Raw genomic sequence first — 13,087 nt, 5'->3', positions numbered from 1 at the left:
TTCGTGCCTGATTGTGCTGTTGGCGAGCTTTGGCTGTGTTCTAGCCTGCTCTCAGCTCCTGCCATATCATCCTGCCCGTCAAGGTCAGGAAGAGCTGAAGTCTGCAGCTGCCAGCTCTCCCCTGCCTGACTAACACCAAAGCTTCTCTGTTCTTGGCTACTTTCTGCAGCTGGCTGCAAACCTTTGCTTGGAGCTGGTTCATTCCTGACATTTTGTGAAGACTTTGGCCACCCTCAGACCCTCAAGCAGCTATCCTATGAGGGCCAGTGGGGACTGAGTGGGGGCTCAGTTGAGGCTTCTGTAATCCATGCAGCACCACTGTCCTCCACTTCTTGACAAACACCATCGGGGCACTGCCTGGTGCCTTCAACAGATGGATGAAGCCACTTGCCAAATTCTTCTCCAAAAACTCCCACAGCTGTAAGTCAACCCTGTCTCCTTCTCCTCTTGAAACGGCTGGATACAAGGGGCTCAAATCTTCCCACTCCCCCTCCTCTTCCGAGAGGAGCCGAGGAGGCAGAGGAGGGGACAGTTCCCAGCCTTCCTGTTCGGTCCTATCTCTGACATATAGGCAGCCAGCAGGGAACGGCGCCCCCAGGAATAGCTCAATGGTGCAGTTGTATGGCTGGTGCTGCAGCAACTTGTCCGCTTCTTTCTCACAAAGCACATCTCAGAAGTTGGCTCTTCGCCCCTGTAAGAGGCCTCACTGGCAACATCCTGTACAGTGGCGGCCACTCATGGATTATACCACGTGGCAGTGGCTCTGGCAGTGCTCAGACCCAAGGACCATCAAGCGTTTTCCCCAAGCAATATAGGGATCAGGAAGGTTGAACCAGGTCATCTCCAGTACTGGGGAGGAGGCGGTCAGCTTGACTAGGTGACACATGGCCTCTTCTCAGTGTGCAGGCAGCTCTAGGGTTAATAGGATGGATGCAGGCAAGATGGTCCCTGAGAACAATGGCCTCCTATCAATCATCTTAGAATCATAGAATCATAGAATCATAGAGTTGGAAGAGACCACAAGGGCCATCGAGTCCAACCCCCTGCCAAGCAGGAAACACCATCAGAGCACTCCTGACATATGGTTGTCAAGCCTCTGCTTAAAGACCTCCAAAGAAGGAGACTCCACCACACTCCTTGGCAGCAAATTCCACTGTCAAACAGCTCTTACTGTCAGGAAGTTCTTCCTAATGTTTAGGTGGAATCTTCTTTCTTGTAGTTTGGATCCATTGCTCCATGTCCGCTTCTCTGGAGCAGCAGAAAACAACCTTTCTCCCTCCTCTATGTGACATCCTTTTATATATTTGAACATGGCTATCATATCACCCCTTAACCTCCTCTTCTCCAGGCTAAACATGCCCAGCTCCCTTAGCCGTTCCTCATAAGGCATCGTTTCCAGGCCTTTGACCATTTTGGTTGCCCTCCTCTGGACACGTTCCAGTTTGTCAGTGTCCTTCTTGAACTGTGGTGCCCAGAACTGGACACAGTACTCCAGGTGAGGTCTGACCAGAGCAGAATACAGTGGCACTATTACTTCCCTTGATCTAGATGCTATACTCCTATTGATGCAGCCCAGAATTGCATTGGCTTTTTTAGCTGCCGCGTCACACTGTTGGCTCATGTCAAGTTTGTGGTCAACCAAGACTCCTAGATCCTTTTCACATGTACTGCTCTCAAGCCAGGTGTCACCCATCTTGTATTTGTGCCTCTCATTTTTTTTTGCCTAAGTGCAATACTTTACATTTCTCCCTGTTAAAATTCATCTTGACCACCAATGGCTCCTCCAGCTTCCAGCACCAAACTCGGACATTATGTACAGCCCATTTCAATTTGTGTACACAATCTGTACATTTTGCACCGAATTATCATAGAATCATAGAAGGGACCCCAAGGGCCATCTAGTTTAACCCCCTGCAATGCAGGAATTTCAGCTAAAGCATCCATGAAAGATGGCCATCCAGCCTCTGCTTAAAAACCTCCAAGGAGACGGTTCCACTGTTGAACAGCTCTTACTGTCAGAACATTTTTCCATATTGTCAGAGCCACCCTGGGTCCCAGCTCACAAGAGACCAAAGTCCAGTCCAAGTTATATACAAAAGGTTTTATTGAAGATCATTGTCGTCATTACATCCAAACTCCGTGGCTCCACATCTGTTACCCTTAGATGTTAGAAGTCCCCTCTGAGTCCGTCCCTCCCCTGCACCAATTTAAGAGGCTTGTGCTGCTCCACCTTTTCCTCTCCTTCCTTTTCCGCAGGGTCTTCCTGCCCCCCTGTGTTCCCTCTTTCCGGGACTCCCCAGAGGCTGAGTCTTCTCCTGCCTGCTGCCCCCTCCTTCGTGCTTTAGCACCAGGCTCCTCCCCAGAGCTCTCCCCACTTCCGCGCGCCTCCACATTTGAACTTGGCGCGCGTACGTTGCTCCTGACCTTCCTTTCAACAGCCACACTGCTCCCGGTACTGCTTTCCGCCCCTTCCGGCAGGACGTCTTGCCCCGATCTCCTTCCCCCCTCTGCTCCTTGTTCTGTTCCTCCCGACACACTGGTAACTCCACCCTCTTCACTCCGTTCCGGTGGAGAAGCAGGTCTCGATCTCCAACTCCCACTGGCGGTTCCCCCTACGTTTCCCTGCTCCTGACTGCTTCCCCCTTGGGCTCCCCTTGGCTTGACCAGGGGGGCTCCCTTTTGGGAATCCTCCGATTCACTGGACGGACTCATGGACCATCTCGGGTCATTGTCGTCCTCTTCCTCGTCAGGCTGGAATCCTTCTCCCTCACTCTCGGTCTCCTCCCTCCTCTGCGCCTCTCTCCCTGAACCCCTGACATCCATCCCCCCCTCGAAGCCCCCCCTTCCCCCCTCCCCCCCATCGGGTGCGGGTTGTGGGAACTGCAGCTCCTCGGAGGTAGATGCAGGATACAGTTCGGCTACGTCCATGACCTCTGCTGGCAGCTCGGTGTACGTGTGTTCGAATTCGGGTTCTTCACCCAAAATGTTCGCAGTTCCCTCTTCCATTGCTACTTCGTCTGGTGCTGCCGGCCAAGGCCCCTTCAGCCATTTCTTGCGCCAGGCTTCCTCTGGTTGCTCATCCCACCAATAAGAGGGCTCTGTGTCCACCCCCGAACACGATCCCCTGGGCGAGTTTGAGTTCGGCGTTCTTTCCTCGGCTGAAGAAAAGCCGTGGAAAGTGCTGCCTGAACATGTGGGGGTAAAGAGCCAGTCATCGAAGTACTCGGCTGGCATGGGTCTATGTGGGAAAAGGGCATGGAACTCGTCCTTTAAAAGAGGTTCGTCTAAAGCGTAGTCCGGCACCCACCCACTGGCACTGACTGGTGCACCCTCTCTGACTAGAAAGTATTCTATTCCCTCTTCCCCCCATCTCGAGTCCAGGATCTCTGTGACCTCGTTGAGTGGTTCGACCCTAGGCGATCCCTCCCTCCTAGGTGACTCTGTGCGTGGCTGCGGTACTGTTTCAGACTCCTGAAACCTGTGCGGGGCCTTGTAGGGAGTGAGCACCGACCTATGAAAAACCGGGTGGACTCTGGAACCTTCGGGGAGGGCCAGTCGAAAAGCCACGGGGTTGATCTTAGCCTCCACCTGGTATGGTCCTAGCTGCCTGTGCCCTAGCTTCTTCTTGGCCAACGACTTGGTTGGCATCGCCTGGGCCGCTAACCACACCCAGTCCCCCACCTGGATGTCCTCTCCCACTCTTCTGCCTTTGTCTGCCTGCACCTTATATGCTTGTTTGGCTAGCTCCAAATGTCTCCGCAGCTCCTCGTGCACCTCTTGTAGTTCTGCAGCGAACTGGTCGGCCTCTTGCGGCTCCCCCTCTCTTGGTGCTACGAACCCCGGGAAGGTCCTGGGATGACGTCCATTGTTCGCGAAGAACGGCGTCACCCCCGTCGACGCATGCTTCGTGTTGTTGTAGGCAAACTCCGCCATCGGTAGGTAGTCCACCCAAGCTGTGGGTCGCTGATTTGCATAACATCTCAGGTACTGCTGCATGATCGCGTTGACCCTCTCGGCCTGGCCGTTGGTTTGTGGATGTCTTGCCGACGCTAGGTTGATCTTGACGCGCAGGATACCTAGGAGCTTCTGCCAAAAATTGGAAATAAACTGGCGCCCCCTGTCGGACAGGATGGCCCGCGGCAGCCCATGCGCCCGGAACACGTGGTCGATGAAGAGCTTGGCGGTCTGTTCCGCCGTCGCCACCTTCGCGCAGGGAATGAAGTGCGCCATCTTGGTGAACAAGTCCACCACCACCAGTACCGCCGTCTTGCCTCTGGAACTGGGCAGGTCAGTGACGAAGTCCAGCGCCACCCTCTCCCACGGTTGCTGTGGTGTTTCCAGTGGTTCCAGCAAGCCCGCCGGCTTCTGGTGTACTGGCTTGGACCTCTGACAAGTGTCACATCTGGCGACGTACTCCGCTACTTCTCCTCGCATCTGGGGCCACCAAAAGTCCCTGGCCACCAGTTCTATTGTCTTCTCCCTGCCGAAATGGCCCGCACTGGGAGCGTCGTGCAACTGCTGCAGAACCTTTGCTCGGAGCTCGTCGCTCGGCACGTAGAGGGCACCCTTGTGAGTTAACAGTCCGTCGCGTAACTGGAACTCATCGTCTCTCAGCGAACCCCTACGCAGCTCCTCTATTTTGGATTGTGCAAACTGATCTACCTGCAACGCGCGTCGCACTGCGTCCAGGTCGACAGCGATGGCAGCGCACGCCCACGCCTGCGGTGCAAAAATGTGCCTGGCTGCTATTGGCGCCGCTTCCTCAAGATATTGCGGTTTCCTGGAGAGCGCATCGGCTATAACGTTGGAGTCCCCTGGGACGTACTCTATCCTGAAGTCGAAATCCGCGAAGAACTCTGCCCAGCGCATGTGTCTTTGGCTCTGGAGTTTCGCCGTGCGCCAATACTCTAAATTCTTGTGATCCGTGCGGACCTGCACTGTGTGCTTGGCTCCAATGAGGAAATGTCGCCACGCTTTGAACGCTGCGTGAATGGCTAACAGCTCCCTGTCCCATATGGTGTAGTTTTGCTCCGCTTTGCTGAGCTTTCTGGAGTAAAAGGCACCGGGTCTCCAGTTTCCATGTGGATCTTCTTGCAGGAGTACGGCTCCAACCGCTCTGTCTGACGCGTCGGTCTCTACTCGTATGGGCTTGCCTGGATTCACGTGCAGCAGCTGCTCCTCGGAGGCGAAAAGGCTTTTAAGCTTCTGAAAAGAGCGCTCCGCCTGTTCCGTCCACACGAACCTCTTTTTCTTGGAACTGAGAGTGTCCGTGATCGCTGCCGTCTCCTTTGCAAAACCTCTGATGAATTTGCGGTAGAAGTTGGCGAAGCCGATGAATCTTTGGACTTCCTTCCGATTGCGAGGGCTCTTCCAGTCCAACACCGCGCGGACCTTGGCGCTGTCCATGGCCAGCCCCTTGTCGGACAGCTTGTAGCCTAGGAAATCCACGTCCGTCACATCAAACTGGCACTTCTCTAACTTGGCGTAGAGCTTGTTCTCCCGTAGTCTCTGCAGGACTTCCTTTACGTCCTTCTCATGGGCCTCCTCCGTTTCCGAAAAGATCAGGATGTCGTCGAGGAAACACACGCATTTCTTGTATAGAAGTCCCGCTAGCACGTGATGCATAAATGCTTGAAAGACGTGAGATCCATTTTGGAGACCAAATGGCATCACTCTGTATTCGTACGTGCCCAGAGGCGTGAACATGGCCGTCTTCCACTCATCGCCCTCCCGGATGCGTATGAGGTTATACGCTCCACGCAGATCCAATTTGGTGAAGATCTTCCCCTTCCTTACGGTTGCCAGGAGATCATCTATCTTGGGCATGGGGAAGGCCTTGGGTTTGGTCTTACTGTTTATGAATCGATAGTCCACAATGAGTCTTTTTTGGGGCGTGTCCTTTTTCTTTACAAAGAAAACAGGACTGCCCCCCACCGCTTTCGATTCTCGGATGAATCCGCGCTTCAAATTGTGCTCTATGAACTCCCTGAGTTCTTGCATCTCGTCCTCAGACATGGAATACAGCTTTGCAGTCGGCAACTGCGCCCCTGGCACCAGGTCGATGGCACAATCATAAGGCCTGTGGGGCGGCAACTGGTCAGCTTCCTTCTCGCAGAAAACCTCCAGGAACCCCTCGTACTTGCGGGGTACTGCCTGCACCATGCCAAGTTGCAACTGCTGCTCAGCTCCCTCCTCCTGGCTGGACTGGATGCAATGTTGAGCACAGTACGATGAGCAAAAGGTGATCTGCCGTTGGTACCACGCTACAGCAGGACTGTGTCTCTCCAGCCAACTCATGCCTAATACTATAGGCGTGTCTGAAAGGCGGGTGACATTGAAGCTGATGACTTCTCGATGATTTCCAATCCTCATCACCATGGGAGGCGTCTGTTGCACAACTTGTCCTCCTAGCAATTTCCTGCCATCCACCGTGACTACGTTCAGAGGTGTTGTCGCTGGCAGAAGCGCTATGCGATGCTGCTTGACAAAGTGCGTCCCCACAAAATCTGCGTTGCTCCCAGAATCAATCGTGATGGGGACTTCCAGGGTGGTTCCATTCGGCAACTGAAGTGTTGCAGTGAGCTGCACCGCTGGCTTGGGTGGTAAAGGGTCTGTGCGTTGCAAAAGCGCTGGGGACTGCTCTACAGATTCGCCTGGCTGAGCCCCAGCAGCTCTGCTTCCAGCCAGGCACTGTCGTTTCCCTGAGGTTGCTCTGCTTGCATCATTTCTGCTGCAACAGTTGCTAAAGCTGCAGTGTGTTTCTGCAGCCTCTGGGGACACTCTTTCGCCATGTGCTGTGCACTGTCGCAAATGTAACACTTCCTGGTCCCTCTAGGAGGCTGTGCCTTTACTGCACCGGAAGCTGGGGCTCTGGCTGTTGCTTGAGCCTTAGCACCACCAAGTTCCATGGGCTCCTCCCCCTGCCTTCCCAGTGGCGAAGGATGTGACTGACTGAACTCCCTGGGGATGAAAGAAGACGTCCTCGCTGGTGGACGCACCTGACGTTCTTCCTCAGTGTGCCAAGGACGTCCCTCGTGCCTTATCCCAATCGCCAAAGCCCTCTGCACAAGCTCCTCCAGGGTCTGGGGTCTGTCTCCCCTGGCAAGTTCATCCTTAATGGGACCGCTGAGCCCCTCCCAGAACAAATCCCTCACAGGTGCACAATCCTTCTCCCAGCTTAGCGCAGTCAGTAAAGCAAAAAATCTGGAATGGTACTGACGCACAGTGGCTTTGCCTTGCCGCAATCCAAAAATTTCCCTGCGTGCAAGATCCACATCTACAGTTGACTGGAAGCAGGCATCCATTGCTTTAATGAATTCATCTGCATCGCGGCGGGCAGGGCCATCTTCACGCCACAAATTGCGCAACCAGTCTCTGGCCGGCCCATGCAAGTGAGAAACAATAAACCCCACTTTCTCCTCCTCATCTTTAAAGTCATGACGAAGCAAGTGCAATGCATACAAAACGTCTGCTCTGAAACTGGGGTAGTGCTTCAGGTTCCCATCGAAGTGGGTGACTAGGCTGCCCCCCCTCCGTCCAAGTCCAATCCCTTCTGATCTGGACCCTGGGAACCCTTCCCTGCTTGCACGTTCCCACCTGGTTTGCAGGTCCTGGCAGCGCTTCTCCATTTCGTCATGCTTCTTCTGAGACGCAAGGACTGCAGCAGTGAGTTCGGAAACTGTAGTTCGCAGAGCTGTCAACTGCTCCTCCGCACTCATGGCTGTCACCGTTCGTGAGCTTTGCAAAAAAAAATTTTTGCGTTCTTTGGAGGGGACTTACTGTCAGAGCCACCCTGGGTCCCAGCTCACAAGAGACCAAAGTCCAGTCCAAGTTATATACAAAAGGTTTTATTGAAGATCATTGTCGTCATTACATCCAAACTCCGTGGCTCCACATCTGTTACCCTTAGATGTTAGAAGTCCCCTCTGAGTCCGTCCCTCCCCTGCACCAATTTAAGAGGCTTGTGCTGCTCCACCTTTTCCTCTCCTTCCTTTTCCGCAGGGTCTTCCTGCCCCCCTGTGTTCCCTCTTTCCGGGACTCCCCAGAGGCTGAGTCTTCTCCTGCCTGCTGCCCCCTCCTTCGTGCTTTAGCACCAGGCTCCTCCCCAGAGCTCTCCCCACTTCCGCGCGCCTCCACATTTGAACTTGGCGCGCGTACGTTGCTCCTGACCTTCCTTTCAACAGCCACACTGCTCCCGGTACTGCTTTCCGCCCCTTCCGGCAGGACGTCTTGCCCCGATCTCCTTCCCCCCTCTGCTCCTTGTTCTGTTCCTCCCGACACACTGGTAACTCCACCCTCTTCACTCCGTTCCGGTGGAGAAGCAGGTCTCGATCTCCAACTCCCACTGGCGGTTCCCCCTACGTTTCCCTGCTCCTGACTGCTTCCCCCTTGGGCTCCCCTTGGCTTGACCAGGGGGGCTCCCTTTTGGGAATCCTCCGATTCACTGGACGGACTCATGGACCATCTCGGGTCATTGTCGTCCTCTTCCTCGTCAGGCTGGAATCCTTCTCCCTCACTCTCGGTCTCCTCCCTCCTCTGCGCCTCTCTCCCTGAACCCCTGACACATATGTTTAGTTGGAATCTCCTTTGCGTGGCAAGTCCCCTCCCCCTGTGTGAAATGAAGACATTATTTAAGGTTAATGGGCGTAAAAGGCCACAACTTTATTGATTAAAGGAATTGAAAGCTATTGGCCTTAGGCATTGGCTCCTATCGACTACCCAGCATGGAGACCAGGAAGGGTTAACCACAAGCCAGGGGAGTCCTGCTGAAGTATGCCAACTAGGATCCCCCGGGTGTCACCGCTCGGGGGCGTGCCATAGGCCCTCACCTCCCTAGGTTTTGGACAGGGCAACACCCCCCAGAGTCCTCTACCGGACCACCCTTTTCCTTGGGGGAAGGTGATGGCGCTTCCTTCCCCCCTTCATTTGCATAACAATGACCCCTGCCAATGCCTAACCGCCAATACCGAGGAAGTTGTGACGTTTGCTACGAGGTAGGCGAGAAAACCAAATGGCTGGAAATGTGCCAAGTGGAAAAATACCTACTAGGCCCCTTGCGGAGACGCGGGGGGTGCTGTGGGTAAAATCTCAGCGCCTAGGACTTGCCGATCGCATGGTCGGCGGTTCGAATCCCCGCAGCGGGGTGTGCTCCTGTTGCTCGGTCCCAGTGCTTGCCAACCTAGCAGTTCGAAAGCACCCCCGGGTGCAAGTAGATAAATAGGGACCGCTTACTAGTGGGAAGGTAAACGGCGTTTTCGTGTGCGGCTCTGGCTCGCCAGAGCAGCTTCGTCACACTGGCCACGTGACCCGGAAGTGTCTGCGGACAGCGCTGGCTCCCGACCCCTAGAGTGAGATGAGCGCACAACCCTAGAGTCTGTCAAGACTGGCCCGTACGGGCAGGGGTACCTTTACCTTTACCTTTACCTTTAGGCGAAAAACCCAATGGCTGGAAATGTGCCAAGTGGAAAAATACCTATCAGGCCCCTTGCGGCGAAAAACCAGAGTCCATAGCAAAGTCAAAGCTAGCTAAACCTAAGGGGGGTGGGGTGGGATGGGAAAACCGGGGCAGCTGGAATGGGGCAAAGAGGGTGGTCCCCGGGCGTGCCAGCCTTAAATGCACTAGGCCACGCCTTCCCGGCCCACCGATTGGCCAGCCGGGTCGGTGACGCGCCGGAGGATTCCCTTGCTCTCGCGGGGCCTAAGAGCCAGCCCCCGCGTGTGTGGGAGGGGGTGGGCCCGCAACCCCACCTCCTCTCCAGCTCAGAAGCGGCTTTATTGTAACTTGAAGCCATTTGAGTCCTACCCTCTAGAGCAGGAGAAAACAAGCTTGCTCCCTCTTTCATGTGAAGAGGAACCCCCACCCACACCCCTGCTGCTCTTCAGAGCCACCTTACCATATTGACAGGGGCTTCTTGTACCTGTCAAGCTGACCGTAATGAGGTAAGAAACCAAGAAGGTTCCTCCCAGCCTCATATAACAGGTGCCCTGTGAAAGGAACAGGCATTCCTTTCACATAAGATAGTATTAGGTGGGCAAGGAGGTCTAAGACATGGTGTACAGCATTGGGCTGATCCCTCAGCCCATTAGGATTTCTGCTAACAATCACTACACCATGCCACAAATAGGCCAAGGGATTCACAGCCCACGTCACTCCTGCTTTTGAGAGATAGCCTAGCATATTGCCGAAGGCCTTTTGTACCTTCCAAACCCACCACGATCAGATGAGCTTAGATGCCAGCCAGGCTCCCTCTGGCCTTATAGCATAGTTGCATTGTGTCTGGTTCTTCAAACCGGGTGACATCTTCCTTAACAGAAGTTAAGCTACTACTACTACTACTAATTACTACTACTAACTACTACCTGCGGAGACGCAGGTGGCGCTGTGGGTTAAAGCCTCAGCGCCTAGGACTTGCCGATCGAAAGGTCGGCGGTTCGAATCCCTGCGGCGGGGTGCGCTCCCGCTGCTCGGTCCCAGCGCCTGCCAACCTAGCAGTTCGAAAGCACCTCCAGGTGCAAGTAGATAAATAGGGACCGCTTACCAGCGGGAAGGTAAACGGCGTTTCCGTGTGCGGCTCTGGCTCGCCAGAGCAGCGATGTCACGCTGGCCACGTGACCCGGAAGTGTCTCCGGACAGCGCTGGCCCCTGGCCTCTTAAGTGAGATGGGCGCACAACCCCAGAGTCTGTCAAGACTGGCCCGTACGGGCAGGGGTACCTTTACCTTTACTACTACTAATTGGGTGTGTCCCCCCCCCTGCCTACAGGCAGGTAGGTGGACCCTCCTCACCACATCAATGCTTTTGCAGAGATTATCTAGAGAATGGGAGAGTGGCAGAAAAGAATGAAGGACTCATTGAAATAGATTGTTGGAGGTTGTGGGGGACAGAAAGAGTGTAATTTGGGAATCTAGTGGAAACTTGAGGATAAATCAATGGCCCTAATAGACCAGCTTCAGCTGAACTCAGTTTTTGCATTTGGAGAAAGGACTTGTTTCCTTTCGTATCCTTCTGGTGACTGAGTGACTGGGATATCCCAAAACTTACTGCTGTGACAGAGGGGTTCCTCTAAACTTCTTTCTTTCCTTCTCTTGTATATGAATATACAGTACTCATTCCTTTGGTTCATTTAAAATTCTGGGTGCAGTCTTTTTGAGGGAAAAAGGTTCCATTCAATTAGTCCAGCTTACAAGCTGTGGGAGTATGTAACGCAAGGTCAAAATGATCCCCAATGACTGCATAGTCCCTCAACACATACAAACTCTAGTTCTGGGGAAGAGATGCATTTGGCTAAAATCTGCTCTTCTGTATCCAGGCCTTTTTATGTAAAAATTCTCTAGTCCCGGTCTAATGGCCCACATTCAGCTGAATGATTGTGTGGTGCAACAACTACATATGCCTGGCTGCAGCTTCCTGGTAGAGATCACATAATTCTATCATGTAAGATAGCATCAGGTGGCCATGGAAGTCTAGGACATTCTGTACAGCATTTGGTTGATCCCTCAGTCCATGGGGATTTCCCCAAATAATCCGTACATTATTCTCCAAAGAGCCAAAGGGAACCACTCCCCACACCTTTGCTGTTCCTCAGAGAGACCAAAGCGTTTTGCCAGAGGCTTCTTGTACCTGAGATGCCAATAATGTTCCTATTGGTTTTATACAATGGCTGTGTTCAGCAAGCAACCTATTGCTTATCAGAATATGAACTGCTACTACTAGTTATTACCACCTTTTACTGTCTAGAGAAAAATTGGGTTTTGTGTCTAGAGACCACGCAGACCATAGCGATCCTTTTAGATTGTGATTGGCCCAATAGTGCAGAGAGCTGATTGGCTAGAGAATGGGACCTTGACAGAAAAGTATTCAGGCCTCTCCTTACACTGAAATGGGTTGCTGATGGAACCTTGAAGCTATGCTAATAAATAAAGTCTAGTAGTCACTTTATCATATGAGTAAATGTGTTCCATAGAATTATTCCAACCTGACATGTTCTGAAATGAACAACAGATGCAAGCACTGATTTAACTTGTAAACTATCAGCCACATTCTAGGGTGTCAATATACAGTACAGTGGTACCTCGTGTTAAGAACTTAATTCGTTCTGGAGGTCCGTTCTTAACCTGAAACTGTTCTTAACCTGGGGTACCACTTTAGCTAATGGGGCCTCCTGCTGCCGCTGAGCTGGTGCCACGGCGTGATTTCTGTTCTCATCCTGAAGCAAAGTTCTTAACCCAAGGTACTATTTCTGGATTAGCAGAGTCTGTAATCTTAAGCGTCTGTAACCCGAGGTACCACAGTTTCCTCAATGTGGTGCATTTCAACAGGCCACCTCCTTATCTCTGGATGAGCTCAGTGGCGTATCCAAAGCTTCTGGCCACAGATGTCCCAACTGCAACACTTGACCTAACCCCCTGAAAGTGAAGAGTTGCCATTCATTCCTATGGGAAGGAAGTCAATCGCTGCACTTGGGAACAGTGGTAGCAAAACCTGCCCTTCAGTTCATAAATCTATTGTCAAAGTTGTTTCTCTGATGCCTGTCCCCGCTTGAAAACACACTCTGTCCCTCATGGGATTCATTAGTTAATGCTAAGAGTAACACACACACACAAAACCCTCCCCCCCCTTCCCAGGTGGACATGGTAAATTGATACCTTGCCTGTGGAAAGGCGGCATACAAATAAGATGGTGATGGTGGTGATGATGATGATGATGATGATGATGATGATTAATGCATCAGGAATATGGACCATAAAGCCAGCATTCAGCCATTCTGTTTTACTGTTTACTGGTTTCCTGATCAGCACATCATGGTATTACAATGAAACCTAGAGCTGGACAGAAAACACAATGGAAGGAATGGGCATGTGTCCCACGTAAGATAGCATCAGGCATCCCCTGAGGTCAGGGACATTCTGTACACCACTCAGCTGATCCCTCAGTCCATTTGGATTTGTCCTAACAATCAGCACTTTATGCCTGAAAGGGCCCAAGACAATCATTGCCTTCACTTTCCACTACCCTTCAGAGTGACCCAAGGATGTTGCCAGAGGCTCCTTGGACCTTTCAAGGTCACCAGGATGAGGCAAGAAGCCAA

The sequence above is a fragment of the Podarcis cretensis genome, assembly GCF_951804945.1.
Source record: "Podarcis cretensis genome assembly, chromosome: 2".
Lineage (NCBI taxonomy): Eukaryota > Metazoa > Chordata > Lepidosauria > Squamata > Lacertidae > Podarcis > Podarcis cretensis.
The sequence above is the reverse complement of the archived record's forward strand: the minus strand, read 5'-3'. Positions refer to the sequence as shown.